This window comes from Heterodontus francisci, chromosome 17 (genome assembly GCF_036365525.1).
Source record: "Heterodontus francisci isolate sHetFra1 chromosome 17, sHetFra1.hap1, whole genome shotgun sequence".
Taxonomy (NCBI): domain Eukaryota; kingdom Metazoa; phylum Chordata; class Chondrichthyes; order Heterodontiformes; family Heterodontidae; genus Heterodontus; species Heterodontus francisci.
In genome coordinates, this window is record NC_090387.1 from 44,331,884 (window position 1) to 44,359,771 (window position 27,888).

Here is a 27,888-nt window from a genome sequence, read left to right on the forward strand (position 1 = left end):
GAATTTTGTTCTCAAGGCACTCCTAATATGTTATTCACAATAATACATTGATATAAATTATTCTAAGTGGCAATTAACTCAGGCGATTTTCATCTTGTTACCTCACTGTTTACCCCTAAAAACAGGTTGGTGTTGGAACCAAAAACATGGGGATTGACTCATGGAGGTCCATCCATTCCAATTTTTGGGCAGATCTTTATTTAAGCAGCTGGATGTCATACCAGAAATAAGTGACATCCTCATTCATACTTGCAAACGGGAGTCAAATCATGGTCAGTTAGGACCACAATGTCATTTCTGTCTCTATCCCCCCTCAACCACCAGTTCTGCAACTTGTCCACAAACCAGGGATGGTACAAGTTGGGAGGTAGCCATTTCCAGTGGTATTTAAAGGGGTACTCACCTGTTATTGACTAAAATGGTGCAAAGGTTTGGGAGACATTTTGCTTGTTTTAACTTTGTAGTTCTTTGCTTCTTAGACTATAATAAAGTTCTCGTAGTGGCGATAAACACTTGAAGGGCTTCCAGCAATGCAATTCTTCCTTCCTGGAGGTCCTTCTGGCAACTTCATGCTAGCTAGAAGATGAGGAGCAAGCGGAGGAGGAATAGGGGAAGCAACAGGACAAAGGAGCAAATAGAGCTGCAGAGAGACCAAATATAAAGAGGTGCGCATACAGAGTTTGTATCCTTGTAAGACAGGGATGACAGATGACATCTAGGATGATATACTGACAGATCTCTGAGGAGTAGTGTAGAAAGAGGCGTCAGTACTCTAGGGAAATAGTGACAGTGCATTGTCATCTTCTGCATTAAGACCTACAACCAACTGTCACAATTATTGCAGCATTACCTGTTGCAGTCAAATTCATTGCCTCCAGCTGCTCCCACACCACCACAGAGGGTATCAGTAACATCAATCAATTTGCAATTACATAAGAACATAAGAAATAGGAGCAGGAATAGACCATATGCCCTATCGAGCCTGCTTCACCATTCAATATGATCATGGCTGATCTTGAGCTTCAACTCCACATTCCCGCCTGCTCCCGATATCCCTTGATTCCCTGAGAGAACAAAAACCAGTCTACCTCAGCCTTAAAGATATTCAATGATGGTGCATCCACAACCCTCTGGGGTAGAAGAGAATTCCAAAGATTCACAACCCTTTGAGGGAAGAAATTTCTCGTCATCTTAGTCTAAATGATCGTCCCCTTATCCTGAAACTGTGCCCCCTTGTTCTAGATTCCCCAGCCAGGGCAAACAACGTCTCAGTGTCTACTCTGTCAAGCCCCTTCATAATCTTAAAAGCAAAATACTGCGGATGCTGGAAATCTGAAATAAAAACAAGAAATGCTGGAACCACTCAGCAGGTCTGGCAGCATCTGTGAAAAGAGAAGCAGAGTTAACGTTTCGGGTCAGTGACCCTTCTTCGGATGTCCCTTCATAATCTTGTATGTTTCAATGAGATCACCTTTCATTCTTCTAAACTCCAGAGACTATAGACCCAATTTACTCAGCCTCTTATCATAGGACAACCCTCTCATGCCAGGGATCATTCTAGTGAACCTTCGCTGTGCTGTCTCCGATATAAAGTATATCCTTCCTTAAATATGGAAACCAAAATTGGACACATTCCAGGTGTGGTCTCACCAAAGCCCCGTACAATTGTAGCAAAACTTCTTTATTCTTGTACTCCAACCCCCTTGCAATAAAGGCCAATATGTCTTTGCTTTCCTAATTGCTTGCTGTACCTGCACGCTAACCTTCTGTGTTCCTAGTACAAGCACAACATTTACAAGTTCACACCTTTCAAAAAATATTCTGCTCTTCTATTCTTACGACCAAAGTGAATAACCTCACACTTCCCCACATTATACTCCATCTGCCACTTTGTTTCCTACTCGCATAACCTATTTATATCTCTCTGCAGCCTCTTTGATTCCTCTTCACAGCTTTCATTCCCACATTGCTTTGTATTGTCAGCAAACTAAGATACATTACTCTCAGTCTCTTCGTCTAAGTCATTAATATAGATTGTAAGTAGCTGAGGCCCCAGCACAGATCCTTGTGACACTCCACTAGTCACAGCCTGCCAACTTGAAAATGCTCTATTTATCCTACTCTCTGCTTTCTAGCCATTAACCAATCCTCTATCCATGCTAATATATCACCCCTAAATCCATGAGCCCTTATCTTGTGTATTAACCTTTTGTGTGGCACCTTATCAAATGTCTTTAGGAAATCCAAGTATACTACATCTACTGGTCTACTGGTTCTCCTTTATCTACCCTACTAGTTACATCCTCCAAGAACTCTAATACATTTGTCAAACAGGATTTCCCTTTTATAAAACCATGTTGACTTGTTCTAATCCTACTATGCTTTTCTAAATGCATTGGGAAGATTTCCTTACTAATAGATTCCAGCACTTTCCTGATGACTGGTGTTAGGCTAACTGGCCTGCAGTTCCCTGTTTTCTCTCTCCCTCCTTTCTTGAATAGCGGTGTTACATTTGCTAACTTCTAATCTGCTGGGACCATTGCATTATCTAGTGAATTTTGGAAAATCATAGACAGTGAATCCACTATCTCTGCAGCTATCTCTTTTAGAACCCTAAGATGTAGGCGATCAGGTCTTGGGGATTTGTCGGATTTTAGTCCCTTGAGTTTCTCTAATACTTTTTTCTGCTGACATTAATTACCTTAATTTCCTCACTCTTATTAGCCCCTAGGTTATCTTCTATTTCTGCTAAGTAATTGGTGTCTTCTACTGTGAAGACAGACACAAAATATTTGTTCGATACTTACATTGACTATGTGACTGATGCCATATAGCAAACATTTTCATGACTTTCCCCGTGCACATTTGGAAGAAGCAGGATAAAGCTTTAGGGTTTACACAAAACACAGCATTTATCCAAGTCCAGAGTCTCATTGACTGCACCCGTGCTGCCCTGTGGACTCCACCACATGACTTTCCTGCCTTGAAGAATCAAAAGCATGTGTATAACTGGTGTGTGATCACCAGTAGTGCATCATACAAGCCAGCGCTCATTTGCTTTTCAGCTGCCATGATACTTACAAATTGCACAGCAGGTGAGAAGCTGGCTGCTTGATGACAAGAGCTAAATGCAGCATATTTTTTGTCATGAAATGATGATGATGAAATAAGAAGGCCCAGCACAGCCATCGCAGGACGAGTAGCGATGGGTAAAAAGTGCACATTTTCCCTCATTACTCATATCCAAGGGGAGAAAAAGGAGCCAAAAGAACAAGGTGAAACAATAAATCCTCCACAGTTAACTAATCTGCAGTTGAAGATGTCAAAATGACATATGGTTTTACCCTCTACATAGAATCATCTTGCTGGGGTGAGTAATCAATATGGAGCAGCTTTACTGATAATCAAGTCTATTCTTCTCATAGTATCCAATTATCACATTCGGTTATTGTTCGATACCAATTAAAATATCTGCAGATCTTACAAACACATGGATCTTTCGCGTGTAAGTGTTCACTAATCACTTTCTACCCTTGAATAACTTCTCATTAATTTAAGAACCAAGGATTTGTTGCAAAAATTATTTTAAACATTTACCATAATTCTTCTGCACTTTCAGAGCTCCCATGGAAATGCTTCTGGGTATTCTAGGACCTGAAGTGCAATGTCTTATTTTTAAAAATTATTTCATGGGATGCAGGTGTCAATGGCAAGGCCAGCATTTGTTGCCCATCCCTAATTGCCCTTAACAAATGAGTGGCTTGCTAGATCATTTCAGAGTTAATCACATTGCTGTGCATCTGAAGTCACATGTAGGCCAGACCAGGTATGGACAGCAAATTTCCTTCCTTAAAGGACATTAGTGAAACAGATGGGTTTTTTTTACAACAATTCATGGTAGTTCCATAGCACTATTACTTGCATTTCCAGACCTATTTTTCTATTAATTAACTGAACTTATTAACTGAATTTAAATTTTACCAGCTACCATTTGAACCTATGTACCCAGGACATAGAGCTGGGTTTCTAGATTATTAGGTCACTGACATTACCGCTACACCACCATCTCCCCAGTCTTGCTGTAGTTTAAATGTGACAGCAGTTTATCCATAATGGCAAATTAACTGAAGCAATACATCACTTGACTGACGTGAGGTAAATATTTGTGATACTTTAGTAATACTGAAATAGATAAGCATGACAAATTATATATTTGCAATGCTAATTACCTATCACCTTACAAAATTCCTTTTAGATGCAAATAATATGAGTTTTTCCCTCCTAAAATCTCTTATGTTTCATTATTTACATTTTCATTGAGTCATTGAATATATTAAAGGCAGAGATAGACAGATTTTTGAACTATAGTGAGTCAAGGGTTATGGGGAACAGGTAGGAAAGTGGAGTTGAGGCCAAGATCAGATCAGCCATGATCTTATTGAATGGCAGATAAGGCAGAAGGGCTGTATAGGATCTCCTCCTATTTCTTATGTTCTTATGTAAAATATTAATTATTTTGTCCTCTCTCCAAGATGGATTTGCAATATTTGCTTGTCTGTTTACTCTTCCTTTCTGGTTCCCCAAGCCTTCCACCTTCTCAATTATTTACATGATTATTAACAAAGACTTTGCTCCCCCATTCCCAAGATAGATTTATAGTACCTGCTGCCTCCAAAGATGTAGCTGGTTTAGCATTGCCAAAGAACATTTCCCCCACTATTGAGCCTCCAATAACCGGTGTCTGATTGAGTGATCATTTCTTATAGTCCAGGTCTGCCTGACTGTCTCCAACTGCAATATCTGAGGTTAGCATCAAAGAGCCTTATAAACATTCTCAACTGGCCTTGAAGAAAACATCAGTTCACCTCAGTGACATAAACAAATATCAGCCCAAACAGAATTTTTATCTGTTCTATTTTACTCTCTTATTCTAATACTGTTATTATAGAACGTTTCTTGAGCGTTTGGTGTAAAGTTCAGATAGCTGTGTAAATGTGGTTTCTGCCAATCTTTCGGCTAAGTTACAGCAGTTTATCAGGAGGACATCAGAAGAAATTTGTGGCATTAATTTCAACATATGTTAATTCTATAGATCATTTCTTTCTTTAAGGAATAATGGATAACAATCACAAAACCTTCATATTCTCAGAATTGATGGCTTGTAAGTGGATGGTATATTCAAGCATCAGAATGTTAATAGATGTAGCCTAAATAAATGTTAGAAAGAATAATTTTATACAAAATGAAGTAGTTCTAATTACAAAGTGTTCTTTTTCCCTTGATAATGCATCCACTGGCCTTGACATTTATTGACAATATTACAAGAACGAACCATTCATCACTCCTTCAAAATTAATATTCTTCTTTTTATCCATATGATTGCCTTTTGTATTTTATACGTGAGAGGCAAATGGCACATCAAAGGTAATTGGCAACCTTAACATCATTAACTTTGGGGTGATAAATTTTTTCTGTTGACTGCCTTTCACAATAATCATGATCAGATTTACATAATACCAATTAATGAGAGATATTAGTTGATGATCTGCTCTTTCCCAAATATCTGTGTTATCAGCTGAAGATGCAGAATAAACAACACTAAAATTATGTTTTACCTTCATATTATATATTTGTGCACAATATCAGGAGGAATGAAAGTAGGGTTCTTTTATAGTATAACTCAGTCGAAGCAGGATGAAGAGACTTTTTTTTTATCAAGAAAGGGTGTAAGGACAGTTCTAGCAACTACAGGCCTGTTAGTTTAACATCAGTGGTGGGTAAGGTTTTTAAAAACAATAATCGGGGAAAAAAATCAACAGGCACTTGGAGAGGTTTGAGTTAATTAAGGAGAGCCAGCATGGATTTGCAAAAGACAGATCATGTTTGACTAATCTAATTGAATTTTTTGATGAAGTAACAGAGACGGTAATAAAGGAAATGTGGTGGATGTTGTCCATATGGATTTTATGAAAATATTTGATAAAGTACCACATAAAATGCTAGTTAACAAAATTGAGGCTCATGGAATAGAAGGATCAGGGGTACAACTGGATAAAAAATTGGCTTAAGGACAGAAAACAGTGAGTTGTGGTAACTTTCCAGACTGGAGGATGTAGACAATAGTGTTCCCCAAAGGCCAGTGCACAGACCACTGTTTTTTTGTGCTATATATAAATGACTTACATCTTGGAATACAGAGTATTCTACAGAGTAGAATTTTGAAATTTGGTGATGATACCAAACTTGGAGGAGTGGCAAACAATGAGGATGAAAGGAACTGCCTGCAGAATGGGCAGACAAGTGACAGATGGAATTTAATACAGACAAGTGTAAGGTAATGCATTTTGGCAGAAGGGATAGAGTGAGGCAATATAGTCTTAATGGTCCAGTTTCAAATAGTGTGCGGAAACAGAGGGATCTGGGGGTGCATGTGCACGATCTTTGAAAGTGGCAGGACATATTGAGAGAGCAAAGGATGTGGGATCTTGGGCTTCATAAATAGAGGCAATGAGTACGAAAGTACAAAAGTACAAACGTTATGCTGAACTTTTATAAAGCTGTGGTTAGGCCCCGAGTAGAATATTGTGTCTAGTTCTGGTCACCACACTTTAGGAAGGATGTGAGGGTCCTTGAGAGAGTGTAGAGGAAATGTACCAGAATGGTTCCAGGGATGGGGGATTTTCATTACAAGGTTACGTTGAAAAAATTGGAATTGTTCTCCCTGGAGCAAAGCAGATTGAGGGGAGATTTGATAGAGGTGTACAAGATTATGACAGGCTTAGATAAGTTAGATAAGGAAAAACTTCCCATTAACTAATAGTACAAGAACTAGGGGACACAAATTGAAGGTTTTGGGGAAGAGATGCAGGGGAGAATGTGAGGAAGAACTTTTTTACGCAGTAAGTGGTAATGACCAGGAACTTGCTGCCCATGACGGTGATAGAAGCAGAGACAATCAATGATTTCAAAAGGAAATTAAATGGGAGCCTGAAGGAAATAAATTTGCAGGGCTATGGGAATCAAGCGAGGGAATGGGACTGACTGGATTGCTCCATGGAGACTTGATGAGCTGAATGGCATCCTTCTATGTAGTAAATGACTCTATAATTTTTTTCCCCTGTTGTGTCTTATATATTGGCTATTAAAATAATATTTGAATTGAGCTTTAAGCCTGGTGAATGTACAAATCCCAGCTGAGGGAACAGACTACTTTGACATTGGACAGAGCAGCCAAGATGAGCGTCAGCAGATGAAATCTCCTGGACAGCAGAGGCCAGAGGAGCACATTGGGGAGCAGGGGGAGGAAGGTGCTACCCAAGACATCGGGTGCACAGCCCAAGAGTCAGCTACATGCAAATGACAGAGCACCTGCGCCTATTCAGCTAGATGGTCTTGGTCCTGTGTGCTCTGATCTACAATGACCTGAATCCTTGCAGCCCCTATGGCAGTCCCCTACCTGCAGCTGTCAAGGTCTCCAACACCTTAAACCTCGATGCAACTTGGTCATTCCAGGGATCAGCTGTGGACCTAGGTGGCATCTCGCAGTCAGCAGCTCATCAGGCCATCAGGCAGGTCACGGATGTCATTTTCAGGAGGGCAGGGACTACACCCACTTTGACACAGATGGGCCTACACAGGCACAGAGGGCATTGGGTTTCACCTCCATTGCTGGATTCCCCCAGGTGCAAGGCAGCATCTCTTGCAGCCATGTGGCCATCAAGGCACCCAGCAACCGGCCAGTGAGATCCATCAACAGGAAGGGCTTCCACTCCCTCAAAATCCAACTGGTCCACGATCATAACAAGCGATTCCTCCATCTGTGAGCTCACTTTCATGGCAGCTGCCACGACTCCATTATCCTCCACTAGTCCAGGCTGCCTTGGCACTTCACTTCATCCCCGAAAGTGAAAGGATGGATCCAAGGGGGCAAGGTAAACTTTTTGAAGAGAGGCTACTGACCCCTTTACAGGAGCCCCAGACATAGGGACTGAGGCAAAACAGCCAATGCCACCTGTTCAGCAGGTCAACCATTGAGCAGGCTATCAGGTTTCTGAAGATGCAATTCCGTTGCCTGGGTTGGTCAGGTGGCACCCTCCAATCCCCTCCTGTAGGGGTCTCTGCCATTGTGGTGGTCTGCTGTGCTGTCCATAACATGGCCCTCCAGAGACGTGTGGACCTTGAGGACAGTGAGGTCCTGGAAGGAGAGAGCTCCTCGGCATAGGAGCAGGAGGTAAGAGAAGAGCAGGAAGAGGGGACAGAGGGGGATAACATTGAACAGAGAGGTGCCCCTGCTGCACGATGAGGTGGCCTCCTCCTGTCAGACTCTAGGAAGAGGACCTCTCTCCTCTCCCTCACAGCCTCCAGGTGGGCATTCGTGAAGTGAAAGTCTGTCCTGATCCTAGCGCCTCCATCTCCCCTGTGACATTTTGCTTCCCTCCGCTGCTGTGAAAGGAAGGTCTGTCCCTTAGGACAACCAACAGCCTCAGTAATGTAGACTTCCACAGCAGCCATGAGCCCCACTCATCTGACCCACTGCCATTTTCAATCCCACTGGTTCTAAGAGGACAGGAAATCTGTCTCCATACCAATTAAAGCTTTACCCATTTGAAAATTGCAATCTGAATCAGCTTCCCACGGGAGGCAGGTTTCAGACCCAAAACCAGACCTGGTTCCTGTTTCCTGCCTCCATAATGAAAATCGAGTCCTATGTGTCAATATTTACTCTATGCTCAAACAGTAAAATAGGTGCAAATTTGCAAATTTACAGGTGAGGCAAGCCCCAGTGACCCACTTAGTGCTCTACCTGACCTGGTGGCCTCCGCTCTCGTCCACTTCTACATAGTTGTGCTCTTGTTGGAGGAGGTAGAGGCAGCCTGTTCTCTGCCTCTGCTTGCAGCGGATATACTGTAGCAGTCTTCTTGCCATTGGAGGTACCTCCAGAGGCTGCTGCACCGGAATCAATGCAGGGGCAGTCTCCATCACTGGGCCCTGCTGCACAGATGGTCCCTCAGTCAGCGGGGCCAAGGAGGCAGATTATCGTAATTGTGCCCACTGAGTGGCACTCCCATCCTCCTTGGTGACTACCTCAGTCTTGGCTGGTGCTCTGGGTGGCTGGAGGGGAGTACCGGTTGGTGTGCCACTGGCAACCAATCCAAACATCTTTGCGTCATCAGCGCCAATGACCAGTCAATGTACAGCGCACTGCATGCATTCTGTGCATGTCAGAGCACTACTCCTGCATCTACTCCAACTGCTGCCATATGGCTTTCCATGAGGTTGGCAACTCTGTCAATGGAGGAGCTCATGCTTTCAAAGCTATGAGCCATGGTGGTGCACATGAGCTGAATGGACTTCTCCATTCTCAGCCCACACCCCACACTGCTTCAAGGAATTCTGACATGTAGGTACACATCTGTTGCTGCTGCTCTAAGTAGAGCCTCCTTTCTTGTGACTCCCGAGGCCCTGCAGCTGTGCCCAGATGAGCACGGCTGTGTCTGTCCTCCATCCTCCGACTGGGATTGCCCAAAGCTGCCTCTGCCTCTCTCACCACCTCCTGCTCGTGACGTGCTCTTCACCCAATGCCACCCTATCTAATTGCACATGAGTACCCACCGGTGTGAGTGTATTTGCACTGGTGGATGGTGTGATTATAAGATGTGGCGGTGCCTGCTCTGCTGTCTCAGTTTCTTGCGAGTGCCACGGGCCTATTACAGGACTCAGGCTTTCCCTCTCCATGTCAGAACCCGTGGGAGACACAAGAGATCATGACAACTAGCCTGTGACAGCAGAAGCCTCTGCACTGATGAGTCTTTGGCATGATGTCAGATGGGAAGGAGTTCACCCTCTCCCCCAGGAATACCCATCTCTCCTTCCCTGACTTGTTCCTGCAGTGCCACCCTTACAATTTACATGGCTCCCTCCTCCATGGCAGTGAGGATGTGGAGATGGGGCATTCCTCCTTTCTCTGGCATTATGTGCTCTTTTCTCCTGCAAGGACAAATGAGAGAGAGAGAGAAAAACATGCCACTGCTGGCCTCTGTGACCAATGCCAGCATCTCATTGACATAGGGAGCTGCATGTATCAATGCTAGCAAGTCCCCAACAGCACTGTGGCTCTGAGCCTTGCTGAGGGGTCAGTAAGTACACTGGGCACATTCCTCCCATGTTCTGGAGCAGCATGCACCCTCAGGCTGCTCAGCTGGAGTGTACTGGAGGTTGGATACCCAGAGGCCTACCATCAGGGTCTGGCGTTGCACTCACCTTGCCAGAGCGAAGAAGGTCATTGAAACTTTTCCAGCACTGGACACAGTTCCTCCAGACCACATTTCATGTGCTAACTATATCAGCCACATGGAGCCATGCCAGATTTGTTTGGGTGGGTAGCCTTCTTCTTCCACCCTATGGAAGGAGGACCTTCCTCCTCTCCCTCATTGCCTCCAGAAGGACCTCAAGGTTGGCATCGGAGAATCTGCCTCTCCTTCTGAATCCCTGGTGCATCTTTTCTCTCAGTCATAAAGCAGCCACAGTAATGACTGCCGTGATGTCTATAAATTGGACCTGCCCTTGCACAGTCCTGCCTCCATCCCACACCCGCAGCCGCTAATTGATTGCCCAACCACTCCCCCTCCAACCAATTAGCAGCCCACCTCCGTGAAAAATGCCAGCTGTGACTACCTCCCCCAGTGCGGAGTAGGGACCTGGAAACAGTCCTGACCTCGGTTTCCTGACCCTGGAGGGAAAATCCTGCCCCAGTCCATCAACTTGCCTGAAAACTATCTACATCATGTTGCAATTATCCATTTGATATTGATCAACATATTCACTGAATTAAGAATTTAATGACAAGCACATTATTACTTAACCTTGCATTACAGAAATAGCTATTCAACACAGAGTAGTAGTTTTGCATATTTATAGTTCTTATAATGATCCAATTGTTAGGGATGTTATGTAGATTGCAATGGCTGGCATCAAATCCCTGCACTTGTAAATATAAATCTGGAAAACTGGGAGTCACTGGATAAAAATTCTGGCAGGTTTCCTTTTCCTATTATGCAATGCATGGCATAAGGTATAATGCATGGACTGCAGTGGCTCAAGAAGGCAGCTCACCACCACCTTCTCAAGCGCAATTAGGATGGGCAATAAATGCTGGCCTTGCCAGTGACGCTCACATCCCATGAATGAATAATAAAATAAATTACAATAGGGATCCCAACATATTTCCCTTCGCACTTGAAATTTCTGTTCCAACTCAGTACTGCTACCAAAACATCAGGCTCTTTCATTTATATAATGGGGGATGGAGTGAGTTTCTCTAATATTCCTCACTGTTCGGCTTTCAGGCGAATGCTGCATGTAACAACCAGAAAAGGATCATGACAAGCAAGGGTCATTATAGGACACAGGGTCACACATTACAAAAATAATCAAGTATTCTACCTTTACCCAGCACTAGCCCAGTTAATAGCATTACATATTAGGCAATTAATGAGTTTGAGGAAGAGGCACTGGGCTGAAGCAATATTCACAAGTGAGGAAAAGCAAATGGAGGGGCAGGAGAGGAAGGTGTCAGATTAGAGAAGGGTGCAAGTCCATGATGTGTCTTCACAACATGGGTAATAGATTGGAATTCTACTGAATCTACCTTGAGTTGTGTGACTTGATGCTAAAGCACAAGTTAAGTTTCAGAAAAAAGTATAATGACTGGAGGAGCAAAGCTATCTAGACTGGCTTCACTCAAATGGTTTGTAACTAGCAAATACTGCCCAAATCTATGCATGCTAGTATAAAATAATTTGTTCCTTACTGAACTTGTCTTTAACTAGACACCTATTGCATCAAATCACTTAGATACTGGATGGTTAAACTACAGGGGATGCCAAACATACAACATTATGCCTCAGTTGCCAAATCACTTGTGCCAATCCAGTGAGCTCTGAGTTGCTGTCAATGGTGGAAAATCAGAGAAGGAAAATTGCTTGACCTTTAAGGTACAAACAATATATAGCCAAATGAGGCTATTTAGTGTACTAATTTTTTACAACACAATTCCTTTTATGTTTACTGAATTGTTAATATTTCTCATGTCTATATGTGTTGCAATTGACCTCAAAAATGGGCAAAATCTTAACATAACAGACTCATATGAAACGGGGAGGCCGATAGCAGGTTGGGAACACGATTGCAATTGAAACAGGCTTTACCATGACTGTTTAATTCAGCCACAGTATTAGCATCCCGCTTCTTGGTTTCCTGATGAATGACAGAGGGCAGACTTGATGAAGCACTGCATCTGTCAAAGGATAGATTTCTAGTTAAAGGGACCCTAATAGGGGTCAGAATAGCTGAACTGTACATTGATTCTTGAGGCTTCAGCAAATCCAGGAATGGAAAAGAGACCTGGGAAGGCTCATCCACTGGTGGTGCTGCTGCGGGATCTGAGGGACTCAGGTGAGGTGATGTTTCCCAAGGATGGGAGGAAGAGGCCAGCCTTTCAAATTAAACAGGTGTGGATGGAAATGGGCAAGGACGTGAGTAGCAGGAGTGTGGTCCCTCAAATGAAGATACATTCCCTAGAGGTTCAAGGGCCTCAGGAGGGCATGATAGGAGAGGGCCATCTCACTTTCAAGTCCCAAACCCCATATTTTGACTCTCCCAGCATTCTCCTACACTGCACCCCTCAGACCAATGCACCTTACATCTCCACTCACTCCACTCTCTCAAGGCATCTCCTCCCATCCCCATCTGAACAGCTAACACTGACTCTCACCCTGATCTTTGTGCCATCTGACACCCATGCCTCACAGTTACCCTACACACATGTTGTCCATCTCTTGTCTCCACACAATCCATTCGTCATATTCACAACTCTCTGCTTTCTCTCCTTGCAGCAGAAGAGAGCACAGAATTCCAGGGAGAGGCAGAGATTCAGGGTGGGAAGCAGAGTGGGGGGGGGGGGGGGGGGAGCAGTTGTGGGTGGGAATAGCATTCAGTGATAGCCAACTTGATGGCAACTGACAATGTGCAACCTGAACCACTGGTGCTCATATGTTCTAGAAAGTTGATCCTGGGCCTGTGTTGGGTCCAATGCAACATAAATGAGATGAATGGAGTCCAGTTGGTTGAAGATCTCAAACAGGTTTGTTACATCTAAACTATTATATATACAGTGCAAACTATTTACAGCACCTTCCTCTAGGTTTTGCAGTTGCAGAGTGAGACTGGCTTGTAGTCAGATGACTATATTCTGGTACTGAGCTCATTGGCATATTAAGATCTTAAAGGAACATCACTCTTAAAGGCAATCATACAGCATTGGGTGTCTCGCCTCCTTTGAGCTGGATCTCTGTGTCCATACTCTCCGTCCTGTGGAGTGGCATGTAGCTGCAGAGAAGGCAGTTTGTGCTGCTGCTGGTATTTGTTCTATTGCTCCTGGTGCTGTTGGATTTGCTTCTCCTCTTGTTCCTTGTCAGAGGTGCAAAGTAGAGCTGCAAAGCTGCTCCCATGCTGCAGTGAAGTCTGACAGTTGGCAAGTGCAGATCAAGGTGAGTGAAGTCCAAGGCAGATGAAGTGACTTCCAAGAAGTTGGAAGCTGCCAAGGAGTTCCAAGATTGAAAGCACACTTTCAGAAGAAGTGCTGTGAGCACCAGCCTCTCATGTAGGCATTGCTGCAGATCTTCAGTTTCACTCTTTGAAGGCTTCCCAGCCTGTCAGTTTCACTGAAGAAACACTCCCCTCTTGCTCAGGTGTGATTGACCCTGGTGAGTTGCAGACTGCATGGGAAACCTATGTGCTGCCTGTTAAAGTCAGAATTCTGGGTTATATCCTGAGTTAATTGAAGATTTTAATATTTTAACTGATTACCTGACACCTCCACAGGGGTTCCTCACCCTCTTCCAAACATGCCTGGGTTAATCCCTGAAATGGGTGGGATCATGTTGGGTTTCTGACCCGAAACCACTTTTCGGGCTTTAACCCTTGTCCACACCCAAACCCACCCCACTTTGGCAGTTAAAATTCTGCCAAATGTTTTTCAAAACATTTTCAACAGAAATCTTGTGTTGGATGAGCACCAGGAATATAGGCACTGCAGATTTCTCCTTTAATAGCAGGAGTGTATATGTGTTAAATTGTGCTTAGTGTTATGAAAGTGCTTCTGTTTTTTGTTAACGATATTTTTTTGAGGAAGTTATAGTAAAACTGAAGAAATGTTGGACAAGTTTTTTTTCAAGAGGGTCATCAAGAGGACACTGAGAGAACTAGTTTGGCAACAATGTTTACTGGGGGTTGTCACATGACTCAAGTTAAAAATAGAATAGAAACCCTAGCAATTAGGGAAGATGTGGGCAGAGAAGTGTCAGTTGCGTGCTCCTTGATAGGACAGAACCCCCACCTCAGCTCAGCCTGTTCCATCTCTTTAAAAAGCCTGCAGAAGAAGTGAATTCCCAAGGAAGGAGAGAAGACCACAATCAAGCTCAGCTTTCTAGCACCTCTCTAAAAGTCCCTGAGAAGTCCACTGTGGCAACTCATCTCATCTGCTATCTTTGAAGAAAAGCCTGCTAAATTAATTCGTAATGCCTCCTGAAAAGAACTATTCTGAAAAAGATCCCATCTATGTGCACTCAGAGGCTAGACTGTATGCCAGTTTTGGAACACAACATATCTCATCTGCTGTTTTCTTTAAGAATGAGCAAGTATTCAGCCCAAGTGATTTTTTTTGTCCGTAACAGAGCTCTGAACAGAAATCCCTTTTATTTTTCCAGTTAGTGTGTGTGTTTGTGTGCGTGAGTGTGAGGGGCTAAGATAAAAAGGGAACTTTAAAAATTCAATCTGTGTGTTTATCCTTTACTTCATTGATGGTTAAGATTTGTTTATAATAAGCTGATAATTTTGTTCATTAGAGAAACCTGGTTAGTGTGTTTTATTCTGTGAAAAATAGAGCATATGATTGAGCGTATTGGTAAGTGGGAAAATTTTAAATATATGTTGTAACTGTGGAAAAGTGGAACGAGAATGAACAATGCACTCCTTCCTCCTCGGTCAAAACATTAGTGTGCTAATTGCAACCTTTCCTTCACCTCAATCAACAGCTGCAGCTGTAGCTACCAGCCCTAAGTAAAATAATACAATCTCACCTCTGGAATATGCATCACATTGCAATTATTCATTTGTTATTCTTTGATGCATATTTAAAAGCATTTAACGATCTATTGAGAGATCAGAGGCACATATTAAACATTTCAATGGCAAGTTTTACACCATATTTGCATGTTTACTACATCTGTACTTGGAAGGGTTTCTAGGATAAATGGATGATTTATCAACCTTAGTTTGTGGCTATAATAACTGTTACCATAGTCTGATCCTGAAGAATTTCATCTGTCAAAATCATTTGGGTCACAGATGATTGAATTATAACAAAAAGTCACACATGATACCAGAATAATTGGCATAAGCATATGTCATGAATTTTTTGCCATCATCTCCTACTTATAAACTCATGAGATAAAATCATTTCCAATTTAGGTACAGTAAGACATTATGAGACATATTTGTTAATGTTTTGTCAGTAGCACATAATACCCTTGCATAAACCAAAAATGGCACAAACTATTGTTGGGTTTCCAGTGACTGGGGTAGATCTTGATTTTAATGTGATACTGTAAAATGTTTGATAGTGAGTTGGCAGCCCATTTTACATCTCTCCTGATTTTATTTCCACAATGGGAATAAAAATCAGCAAAGATGCAATGTGGGCTACAGACTGGCTATCACTAATTTTATACTATTGTAGAAAGCCAAGATCTACCCCATTGTGTCTTAGACTATTGTATTTGATTTGCAGTTTTCAGAAAGGCATCTGTAACTGATATACAATGCAATATGAATGAATCATTGGTTCCTTCAAATACCCAGAAAGTGCACAGAAAGACCCAACAACATAGACATTAATATCTGTTGTGACCTTTGTGACTACCAGCAAGGAAACTTACAGGATGAGAGGAAAAGGATGTCCCTTTTTAAAAAAAGAAAAAAGATAAATCAGACTTTGTCTCCTAATCTCTTCAAGCAATGATTTTCTGAAGTATCCAAATAATTAGTTGTTAACTGGGAACTTCTGTTCTGAAAGGAAATTCTCTTCCTGATATATTTGAGTTGTTTTTGTTTTGTGTAGCTGCTGTTCCTGCCTTCGAAAGTTGTATCAGTACTATCCCTATAGGGACTGCTTCAAAAAGAATACTGGCTGTACTTCTGAGAATAGTTTTACATGAGTCTGGCAGTATTAAACTCATATTGAAATTGGATGAATTACTGTTAATATTTAACATCAGGGTGAAAAATTTAAAATTGTTCAACCCATTTTCTGGGCACTCAGTCACATCAGGAATCCAAGTTTTGGGTCACAAACTTCCGAGTCCAATGTCTCCTGGAAGTATGCCACCTGCCAAGTTGGAAGCTGTTGACTTCTAGCTATGCAGGCGTCTGCCTGAATCAGACATTAGGTGCCGTGCACTTACAAATCAGAGTCCTAATCGCATTTGGAGGTACTTAAGTGCAATTGGTCTGCAAACGAGCTGAACTTGCAGCTGCATGCTCTGCCCAGTTGTTCCGGGTGTTGAGCAACCTAGCCAGAGGTCTTTAAATGTATCGCTGGAAGCAACTCAATAAAGGTAGGATTTTTTTTGTTTAACAGTTCCATTTCTATGGAGCCAGTGGGAGCAGGAGTGTTCCTCCTGTCTGCACAAAAATACTGTGGACCGCAGGCAGCTTCCCGCTTACTTTGCATCACCCTGCACCCCCACAACCCCCCCACCCCAACCCCCCATCCTACCCCCAGTCCCTACCTGTGGGCTGGCTTGGCATGGCTGCAATTGGTCAGGTCCCGACTGACGAGCTGCTGCGTTATGTTTGATTAGTGGCGCTTGCTGCCAGTTTCCTTCAAATGAAGTCTGAGGCCCAATTTTGATCGGGCCCTCAGGCCAATATCTCCAGGCATGCGTTTTGATCGTGAGTTGCTTTTCCTGAAAATTGAACTTGTTGCTATTTTCTCTGCATTCTGCCTTTTAATTTATAGCTCTAGCGTGAACAAAGAACAAAGAACAAAGAACAGTACAGCACAGGAACAGGCCATTCGGCCCTCCAAGCCTGCGCCGATCTTGATGTCTGCCGAAACTAACACCTTCTGCACTTTCGGGGCCCATATCCCTCTATTCCCTTCCTATTCATATATTTGTCAAGATGTCTCTTAAACGTCGCTATCGTATCTGCTTCCACCACCTCCCCTGGCAGCAAGTTCCAGGCATTCACCACCTTCTGTGTAAAAAACTTGCCTCGCATATCCCCTCTAAACTTTGCCCCTCGCACCTTAAACCTATGTCCCCGAGTAACTGACTCTTCCACCCTGGGAAAAAGCTTCTGACTATCCACTCTGTCCATGCCGCTCATAACTTTGTAAACCTCTATCATGTCGCCCCTCCACCCCCGTCGTTCCAGTGAAAACAATCCGAGTTTTTCCAACCACTCCTCATAGCTAATGCCCTCCAGACCAGGCAACATCCTGGTAAACCTCCTCTGTACCCTCTCCAAAGCCTCCACGTCCTTCTGGTAGTGTGGCAACCAGAATTGCACGCAATATTCTAAGTGTGGCCTAACTAAGGTTCTGTACAGCTGCAACATGACTTGCCAATTTTTATACTCTATGCCCTGACCGATGAAGGCAAGCATGCCGTATGCCTTCTTGACTACCTTATCCACCTGCGTTGCCACTTTCAGTGACCTGTGGACCTGTACGCCCAGATCTCTCTGCCTGTCAATACTCCTAAGGGTTCTGCCATTTACTGCATACCTCCCACCTGCATTAGACCTTCCAAAATGCATTACCTCACATTTGTCCGGATTAAACTCCATCTGCCATTTCTCCGCCCAAGTCTCCAACCGATCTATATCCTGCTGTATCCTCTGACAATCCTCATCATTATCCGCAACTCCACCAACCTTTGTGTCGTCCGCAAACTTACTAATCAGACCAGCTACATTTTCCTCCAAATCATTTATATATACTGCAAACAGCAAAGGTCCCAGCACTGATCCCTGCGGAACACCACTGGTCACATCCCTCCATTCAGAAAAACACCCATCCACTGTTACCCTCTGTCTTCTGTGACTGAGCCAGTTCTGTATCCATCTTGCCAGCTCACCTCTGATCCCGTGTGACTTCACCTTTTGCACCAGTCTGCCATGCGGGACCTTTTCAAAGGCTTTACTAAAGTCCATAGAGATAACATCCATTGCCCTTCCCTCATCAATCATCTTCGTCACTTCCTCAAAAACTCAATCAAATTAGTAAGACATGACCTCCCCTTCACAAAACCATGCTGTCTCTCGCTAATAAGTTCATTTGTTTTCAAATGGGAGTAAATCCTGTCCCGAATAATCCTCTCTAATAGTTTCCCTACCACTGACGTAAGGCTCACCGGCCTATAATTTCCTGGATTATCCTTACCACCCTTCTTAAACAAAGGAACAACATTGGCTATTCTCCAGTCCTCTGGGACCTCACCTGCAGCCAATGAGGATGCAAAGATTTCTGTCAAGGCCCCAGCAATTTCTTCCCTTGCCTCCCTCAGTATTCTAGGGTCGATCCCATCAGGCCCTGGGGACTTATCTACCTGAATGCTTTGCAAGACACCCAACACCTCCTCCTTTTTGATAATGAGATGACTGAGACTATCTGCACTCCCTTCCCTAGGCTCATCATCCACCAAGTCCTTCTCCTTGGTGAATACTGATGCAAAGTACTCATTTAGCACCTCACCCATTTCCTCTGGCTCCACGCATAGATTCTCTGTCCTTGAGTGGGCCAACCCTTTCCCTGGTTACCCTCTTGCTCTTTATATATGTATAAAAAGCCTTGGGATTTTCCTTAATCCTGTTTGCCAATGACTTTTCATAACCGCTTTTGGACCTCCTAACTCCTTGCTTAAGTTCCTTCCTACTGTCTTTATATTCCTTAAGTGCTTCATCTGTTCCTATCCTTCCAGCCCTTGCAAATGCTTCCTTTTTCTTTTTGACTAGGCTCACAATATCCCGTGTTATCCAAGCTTCCCGAAACTTGCCAAACTTGTCTTTCTTCCTCACAGGAACATGCTGGTCCTGGATTCTAATCATCTGACATTTGAAAGACTCCCACATGTCAGATGTTGATTTACCCTCAAACAGCCACCCCCAATCTAAATTCTTCAGTTCCGTGCCTTAATAATTTCCATTAAACACTAATGTTGACTACCTTAGGACCGGAGGAGCAGTTGGCAGCAGACATGTGAGGAAACGGAACCGGAGCAGGAGGTATAAATAAAGAGCAGGGCTCCAGGCCTACACCTATCTGAGGAGCGGAACGACAGTCGGTGGTGGACCTGTGAGGAAACGGGATGGGAGTGGGAGGTATAAATAAAGAGCGGGGTTCAAGGCCTACACCTTCCTGAGAAGCGGAACAACAGTTGGCGGCGGACCTGTGAGGAAACGGGACTGCAGCGGGAGCTACAAATAAAGAGCAGGGCTCAAGGCCTAAAACTACCTGAGGAGCAGAGTGACAGTCAGCAGTCTCTCTCTCTGTGGCTGTGTCGGCACGTGCTGGGTTTGAAAAGTGAAAAAAAAACTACCGGTGACATCATGGGAAATCTGTAAGCTGATTGGTTAGTAAGTAACAGCTGTTATTACCTGTAAATAGCTCAAAAACTCCGAGAAAAAAAAGTTATTTAAAAAAACCCTCAAATAACTAACTTGTAAGTGATAAGGTTAGTACTACTAAGGTTTTTTAATTAGTGTAATTTATTAATAATGACTAATTAGACTAGTGCTGTTTGGACAGAGAGTAAGGCTGTGAGTTATGTGTGAGGTATTTCACTGACTAGGGGAAGGAGGTGCTCTTTGGTTTCTTTCTTTTCTGCTTTTTCAGCCTCCACAATGCAGAGGAAGAAGCTGATTGGCAAGTAACTGGTAAGTTATTCCACTTATTACACTGGCAATAATTAGTTTGTAAAACGAAGGAATGGCAGGGCAGCTCGGCCAAGCGGAATATGCCTCCTGTGGCATGTGGGAAGTCGTGGATGCACCGGCTGCATAAGCTTGAGCTTTCGAACTCGAGCGGCAGCTGGAGTCACTGTGGTGCATCCATGAGGCACAGAACTACATGGATAGCACGTTTCAGGAGGTAGTCACTCCAGAGCTTAAGAGAGCACAGGCAAAGAGGGACTTGCTGCCAGACAGACAAGAAGGTCAAGAGAAGTAGTGCAGGAGTCCCCGGAGAGCCTCCCACTTCTAACCGGTATTCAGTTCTGAGTACTGATGGGACAGAGGGTTCCTCTGGACAGTGCAGCGAGAGTCATGACCAGAACACCATGGGTGGCTCAGACGTGCAAGGAGGGAGGAGAAAGGACAAGAGAGCAATAGTGATAGGGGATTCTATAGTTAGGGGAACAGACAGGCGTTTCTGTGGTCACAGGCGTGATTCCAGGATGGTATGTTGCCTCCCTGGTGCAAGGGTCATATCACCAAGCGGCTAGAGGGAATTCTGGAGGCTGAAGGTGCACAGCTAGAGGTCATGGTCCACATTGGTACCAACGATATAGGAAGAAAGAGGGATGAGGTCCTGCAGGCTGAGTTTAGGGAGTTAGGCAAGAGATTAGCAAGCAGGACCTTAAAGTAAGTAATCTCCAGATTACTCCCAAGGCCACGTGCTAGTGAGTATAGAAATAGGAGAATACACCAGATGAATGCGTGGCTGGAGAGATGATGCAGGAGGGAGGGCTTCCAATTTCTGGGGAATGTGGGACCTGTACAAGCTGGACGGTCTACACCTGAACAGGACTGGGACAAATATCCTTGCAGGAAGGTTTGCTCGTGCTGTTGGGATGGTTTAAAATAGCTTGGCTGGGGGTGGGAACCTGAGGGCAATTTCAGATAGGACAAATTCAGGGAAGGGAATGGGCGGCAGAAAATTAGCGAGTCACTCTGAAAGACAGAAGAAGCAAAGGTTAAAAAGTGTGCAGCACAGGAATTTGGCTGTGTTAAAAGGTATTTATTTAAATGCAAGGCGTATAGTAAATAAAGCCGATGAGCTGAGGGCACAGATAGATGAAATCATTGCTATAACAGAAATTTGGCTTAAAGATGGGCAAGAATGGCAGCTCAATGTCCCTGGATATAGAGTTTTCAGGCGGGATAGAGAGGGAGACAAAAAAAGGAGGGGGTGTAGCATTATTAGTTAAGGAATCAATAACAGCTGTGAGGAGGGATGATATGCTAAATGAATCATCAAATGAGGCCATACGGCGGCGCACTGTAAAATTCAGGCCTAGGAGTGTACTATGGACCCACAAATAGTGAGAGGGAGTTAGAAGAACAAATATGTAGACAAATTTCTGTGTGCAAAAACTATAGGTCAATAATAGTTGGGGATTTCAACCACCCCAATATCAACTGGGATACAAACAGTGTGTTTAGTTTAGTTTAGAGATACAGCACTGAAACAAGCCCTTCGGCCCACCGAGTCTGTGCCGACCATCAACCACCCATCTATACTAATCCTACACTAATTCCATATTCCTACCACATCCCCACCTGTCTCTATATTTCCCTACCACCTACCTATATTAGGGACAATTGCTAATGGCCAATTTACCTATCAACCTGCAAGTCTTTGGCATGTGGGAGGAAACCGGAGCACCCGGAGAAAACCCACGCAGACACAGGGAGAACTTGCAAACTCCACACAGGCAGTACCCAGAATTGAACCCGGGTCGCTGGAGCTGTGGGGCTGCAGTGCTCGCCACTGTGCCACTGTGTAAAGGGCACAGAAGGCACAAAATTCTTGAACTGCATTCAAGAGAACTTTTTTTAGTCAGCACGTAACAAGCCCAATGAGAGGGGGTACAAATCTGGATTTAGTCTTTGGTAATGAGGCTGGGCAAGCGGATGAAGTACCAGTGAGTGACCATTTTGGAGGCAGTGACCATAATACAGCTAGTTTTAGCATAATCATGGAAAAGGATGGGGATAAAACAGGAGTAAAAGTTCTAAATTGGGGGAAGGCAAATTTTACGAAGCTGTGAGGTGACCTGGCGAAAGTGGACTGGATACAGCTGCTTGAAGGAAAATCAGTGGCAAACCAGTGGGAAGCATTCAAAAACAAGATTCTACAGGCACAGTGTAGGCATGTCCCCATGAAGATAAAGGATGGTATTTCCAAATCTAGAACCCCCTGGTTATCTAAAAGCTTACAGGGTAAGTTAAAGCAGAAAAAGAAAGCTTATGGTGATCACAAAAAGCGTAATATTTTAGAAAGCCCAGTGGAGTATAGAAAGTGCAGGGGTGAAGTAATAAAGGAAATTAGAAAAGCAAAGAGAGGACATGAAAAATTATTGGCAGATACAATCAAGGAAAACCATAAGATATTTTATCAGTACATTAAGAGCAAGAGGATAACTAAGGAAAGGGTAGGGCCTATCTGAGATGTACAAAGGAACGTCTGCATGGAGGCAGATGATGTGGGCAGGGTTCTTAATGCGTTTTTGTCTCTGTCTTTACAAAAGAGAATGTCGAAGCAGACATTGTAGTTAAAGAGGAGGAGTGTGAAATATTAGATACGATAACCATAATGAGAGAGTAAGTACTAGAGGGTCTAACCTCCTTGAAAGTGGATAAATTGCCAGGGCCGGATGGATTGCATCCCAGGTTGTTAAAGGAAGCTAGGAAGGAAATAGTGGATGCGCTGAGGATCATCTTCAAATCCTCACTGGATATGGGTGAGGTGCCAGAGGTTTGGAGGTCTGCGAATGCTATACCATTGTTTAAGAAGGAAGCGAGGGATAAGCCAAATAATTATAGACCGGTCAGTCTGACCTCGGTTCTGGGTAAATTACTAGAATTAATTCTGAGGGACAGGATAAACAGCCACTTAGAAAGGCATGGATTAATCAGGGATAGTCAGCATGGATTTGTCAAGGGAAGGTCATGTCTCACTAAATTGATTGAGTTTTTGAGGAAGTAACAAGGAGAATTGATGAGGGAAGTGCAGCGGATGTGGTCTATATGGATTTTAGTAAGGCATTTGACAAGGTCCCACAAAGCAGACTGGTCAGTAAAATGCAAGCCCATGGGATACAGGGAAATGTGGCAGGCTGGATCCAAAATTGGCTCAGTGACAGGAAGTAGTAGTTGACAGATGTTTTTGCGAATGGAAAACAGTTTCCAGTGGCATTCCACAGGGCTCAGTGTTGGGTCCCTTGCTGTTTGTGGTATATATTAATGATTTGGACTTAAATGTGGGAGGCATGTTTGAGAAATTTGCTCTGAACACAAAAATTGGCTGTGTAGTTGATCGTGAAGAAGATAGCCATAGACTCCAGAAAGATATCAATGGTTTGGTTGAGAGGGCAGAATCACCACATTACAGGAAGGACATAATTGCTCTGGAGACAGTACAGAGGAGATTTACAAGAATGTTGCTACGGCTTGAAAGTTGCAGCTATGAGGAAAGATTGGATCGGCTAGGGTTGTTTTCCTTAGAACAGAGGAGGCTGAGGGGTGACTTAATTGAGGTGTAGAAAATTATGAGGGGCCTAGATAGAGTAGACAGGAAGGACCTGTTTCCCCTGGTGGAGAGGTCAATGATATGGTTTGGTTGAGAGGGCAGAAAAGTGGCAAATGGAATTCAATCCAGAGAAGTGTGAGATAATGCATTTGGGGAGGGCAAACAAAGCGAGGGAATACACAATAAGTGAGACACCTTGAAGTGCATGTCCACTGGTCCCTGAAGGTGGCTGGACAGGTAGATAGAGTGGTGAAGAAGGCATATGGAATGCTTTCCTTTATTGGCTGAGGTATAGAATACAAAAGCAGAGATGTAATGCTGGAACTGTATAAAACACTGGTTAGGCCACAGCTAGAGTATTGCATACAGTTCTGGTCACCACATTACAGGAAGAACATAATTGCTCTGGAGACAGTACAGAGGAGATTTACAAGAATGTTGCTAGGGCTTGAAGGTTGCAGCTATGAGGAAAGATTGGATAGGCTAGGGTTGTTTTCCTTAGAACAGAGGAGGCTGAGGGGTGACTTAATTGAGGTATAGAAAATTATGAAGGACGTAGATAGAGTCGACAGGAAGGACCTGTTTCCCCTGGTGGAGAGGTCAATTACCAGGGGGCACAGATTTAAGGTGATGGATAGAAGGATTAGTGGGACATGAGGAAAAACTTTTTCACCCAGAGGGTGGTGGGTGTCTGGAATTCACTGCCAGATATGGTGGTAGAGGCAAAAACCCTCAACTCATTTAAAAGGTACCTGGACATGCACCTGAAGTGCTGTAACCTGTGAGGCTATGGACCAGGTGCCAGAAGGTGGATTAGATTGGGCAGCTAGTTTTTTTCGGCCGGCTCAGACGCGATGGGCTGAATGGCCTCCTTCTGTGCCATAATTTTTCCATGGTTGTATGGATAGAAAATGGTGATAATTATGGCACCAATGATTCATCATAAAAAACGTATTTTCTCACAGTATTGAATCTAGTCAAATGCGAGCACCAACAGGTAAATGTAAGTTTTATTGGCAACCTTCGAAACAGGAATAGAACTCTTGGTGCATCAAAATATAAATTTCCTTTTTTTATTTGAAAGTATTATAGCAGTGATGCAAAATAAGAAGGTTTTGACTGAATACTGGTAGACTTATCTAAGCTGACGTGATTTTTGTTTTACATGTGATCAAAATGGGAAATTTTCCTGGTTGCCCCCTAATTAGAACTGCTATATCCACCTCCTGGTAGAGTACTAGCATGAGCTAGCCAGATGAGTTAGTGCATTCATAGAAATTCTTCCTATCCTTTGTGAACGGACTGTTAAATGTATTACATTTTAAAAAGTAGGTTACTAATAGATAAAATCACATCTTTATTGTGTATATTGGGAATATTTTACAGCTCTGCTGACCATTCAGAAGTACTTTGTAGACTGCAAAGCACTTTAGGATGTCCTGAGGTCATGAAAAGTGCGATACAAATACAAGCTCTTTTTTTCAATTGCCTAAGTGGATTTTAAAGAAATCACATTTTTGCCAAAAGTGACCAAAATACATCCAAGTATAATAAATAGAAGTGGCATTATAATTCACATCTGGAATTTGACATTACCAGTCTTTTTCACAAAATAGGACATCTTTCTCCCCTGCTGGCATTCCCAATATATCCACATTGATGTTCTTTCTTTGTATGAATCTATGTATAGCACCATCAGAGAATAGTCTGGTAATATGTGGGAGAATGCATATGATATTTAGTTGTGGCATTGTCTGTTTGGAGTATGCAGTGAGGAAGAGGAAAAGAATACTGGTTCAGAGGATTTGCTGTGAAACAGAATGATTATTTCCTTATTATTTGTAACCTGCACTTTTGGAAAATTAAGTTGAAAGCTGCATTTACCCAGTCAGTTTTCGTGATTTCTTTACAAATATATTCCAAATGCAATAATTTTGTTTGATTGGTTACGAAAACAGTTGTCAGTTTTTTTTTCCAATCTGATTTGATTTTGTTAGTACCCTTTAACTTCAACTTAATCAGTTATAGAGAACAGGAATGATAAGTGCATCTATTTTTACCCAGAAATAACATAAAGGCGATAATTTTGACTATGGACAATAGGGCAATATCAGCTCGGCTGCCTGTTTAATACCTCTCCTGATTTTCATTCAATTGGATTTCTCCTTAACGGGTGGCCAAGCCAATTTTGCATGTTTTACACTGTTGCCAAAAGTCAAAATCACTCCCAAACAATTTAAAATTACTTTAGTATCATTGGATACTGCTCATTTTCTTGGGCATTTTATAGGCCTAGAGAAAATCAAAAGTAGACTAGCTCCATATGAAATTCTAAAACTACTTCTTTATGATCTCATTATTAATTTTAGAGTTAATGGCATTTTCAGTGATCTACTCACTTCCAGAATCACTCAAAACTGCACTCAAAAATACAAGGTGTTGAACCTATATTAACGGGGTTAAATGCAATGAAAACTCATTTATGTTCATATTGTTGGCTCACATGTTTATAGATATACATATTTATATATAAACCAACTGTAAATATACACTATTAAAAATGTAACAACTGAGAAAATTCAAAAATATATAGCAATTCTGAAAAGATTCCTATGAACAAACAAGTACAATTCTGAATATTTCTTCAATTTTTAAAAGGAGAACTTTGTGCTATTTTATTCACATACATAATCTTTTACTGTACACTTTTAGTCATACCCTGCTGTTTTGTGCAGAAGTTCAATTTATGCTTAGACTGCTCTGTTCTTTTCCCTTCCTGCAGTAGATTATGTCCAGAATCACATCACAGGGTCTTTCTGCAGACATTGTAGTTAAAGAGAAGTGTGAAATATTGGATCCAATAAGCATAATTAGAGAGGAAATGCTTGATATCGCAGAAAGTGGATAAATCGCCAGGACCAGATGGATTGCATCCCAGGTTGTTAAACGAAGCCAGGGAGGAAATAGTGGAAGTGCTGAGGATCATCCTCAAATCCTCACTACATACAGGTGAGGTACCAGATCATTGGAGGTCTGCGAACGTTGTACCATTGTTTAAAAATCGTGTGAGGGATAAGCCAGGCAATTCTAGGCCAGTCAGTCTGACCTCAGTGGTGGGTAAATTGTTAGAATCTATTCTGAGGGACAGGATAAACAGTTACTTAGAAAAGCATGGATGAATCAGGGATAGTTAGCATGGATGGATTTGTTAGGGGAAGGTCATGTCTTACTAACTTGATTAAATTTTTGAGAAAGTGACAAGGAGGATTGATGAGGGTAGTGCAGTGGATGTGGTTTACATGGATTTTAGTAAGGCATTTGACAAGGTCCCACATGGCAGACTGGACAGTAAAATGAAAGCCCATGGGATACAGGGGAAGGTGGCAGCTTGGATCCAAAATTGGCTCAGTGTCAGGAAACAAAGGGTGGTAGTGGATGGATGTTTTGTGAATGGAAAGCGGGTTCAAGTGGTGTTCCACAGGGCTAAGTGTTGGGTCCCTTATATTTATGCTATATATTAATGATTTGGACTTAAATGTGGGTGGCATGATTGGGAAATTTGCTGATGACACAAAAATTAGCTGTGTAGTTAATAGTGAGGAGGAAAGCCGTGGACTCCAGAATGATATCAATGTTTTGGTTGAGTGGGCGGAAAAGTGGCAAATGGAATTCAATCCAGAGAAGTGTAAGGTATTGCATTTGGGGAGGACATATCAAGCGAGGGAATATACAATAAACAGGAGAATATTGAGAGGAGTAGAAGAAGTGAGAGACCTTGGAGTGCATGTCCACAGGGCACTGAAGGTGGCAGGACATGTGGATAGAGTAGTGAAGAAGGCATATAGATTGCTTTTCTTTATTGACCGAGGTATAGAGTACAAAAGCAGGGATGTGATGCTGGAACTGTACAGAGCATTGGTTAGGCTGCAGCTTGAGTATTGCATACAGTTCTGGTCACCACATTACAGAAAGGACATAATTGCTCTGGAGAGAGTACAGAGGAGATTTACAAGAATGTTGCCAGGGCTTGAAGGTTGCAGCTATGAGGAAAGATTGGATAGGCTAGGGTTGTTTTCCTTAGAACAGAGGAGGCTGAGGGATGACTTGATTGAGGTGTGCAAAATTATGAGGGGCCTAGATAGAGTAGACAGGAAGGACCTGTTTCCCCTGGTGGAGAGGTCAGTTTCCAGGGGACACAGATTTAAGGTGATGGGTAGAAGGATTAGAGGGGACATGAGGGGAAAGATTTTCACCCAGAGGGTGGTGGATGTCTTGAATTCGCTGCCGGGAATGGT

The 27,888-nt window shown here is 42.9% G+C and overlaps 1 protein-coding gene and 1 long non-coding RNA gene across 2 annotated transcripts in view; one reads left to right on the forward strand and one right to left on the reverse strand.

The window, feature by feature from the left end:
* LOC137378586 (ninjurin-2-like) overlaps window positions 1–19,624 on the reverse strand; it is a 78,434-nt gene extending 58,810 nt beyond the window's left edge. Inside the window, exon 1 of the mRNA XM_068048890.1 lies at window positions 19,577–19,624. The gene's annotated coding sequence lies outside the window, so the exon portion shown is untranslated. The remainder of the gene's footprint in view (window positions 1–19,576) is intronic.
* A 280-nt stretch (window positions 19,625–19,904) lies between these two features.
* Window positions 19,905–27,888, forward strand: part of LOC137379191 (uncharacterized) — a 145,151-nt gene continuing 137,167 nt past the window's right edge. The window contains exon 1 of the long non-coding RNA XR_010976757.1: window positions 19,905–19,998. This is a non-coding gene — a long non-coding RNA (uncharacterized lncRNA). The remainder of the gene's footprint in view (window positions 19,999–27,888) is intronic.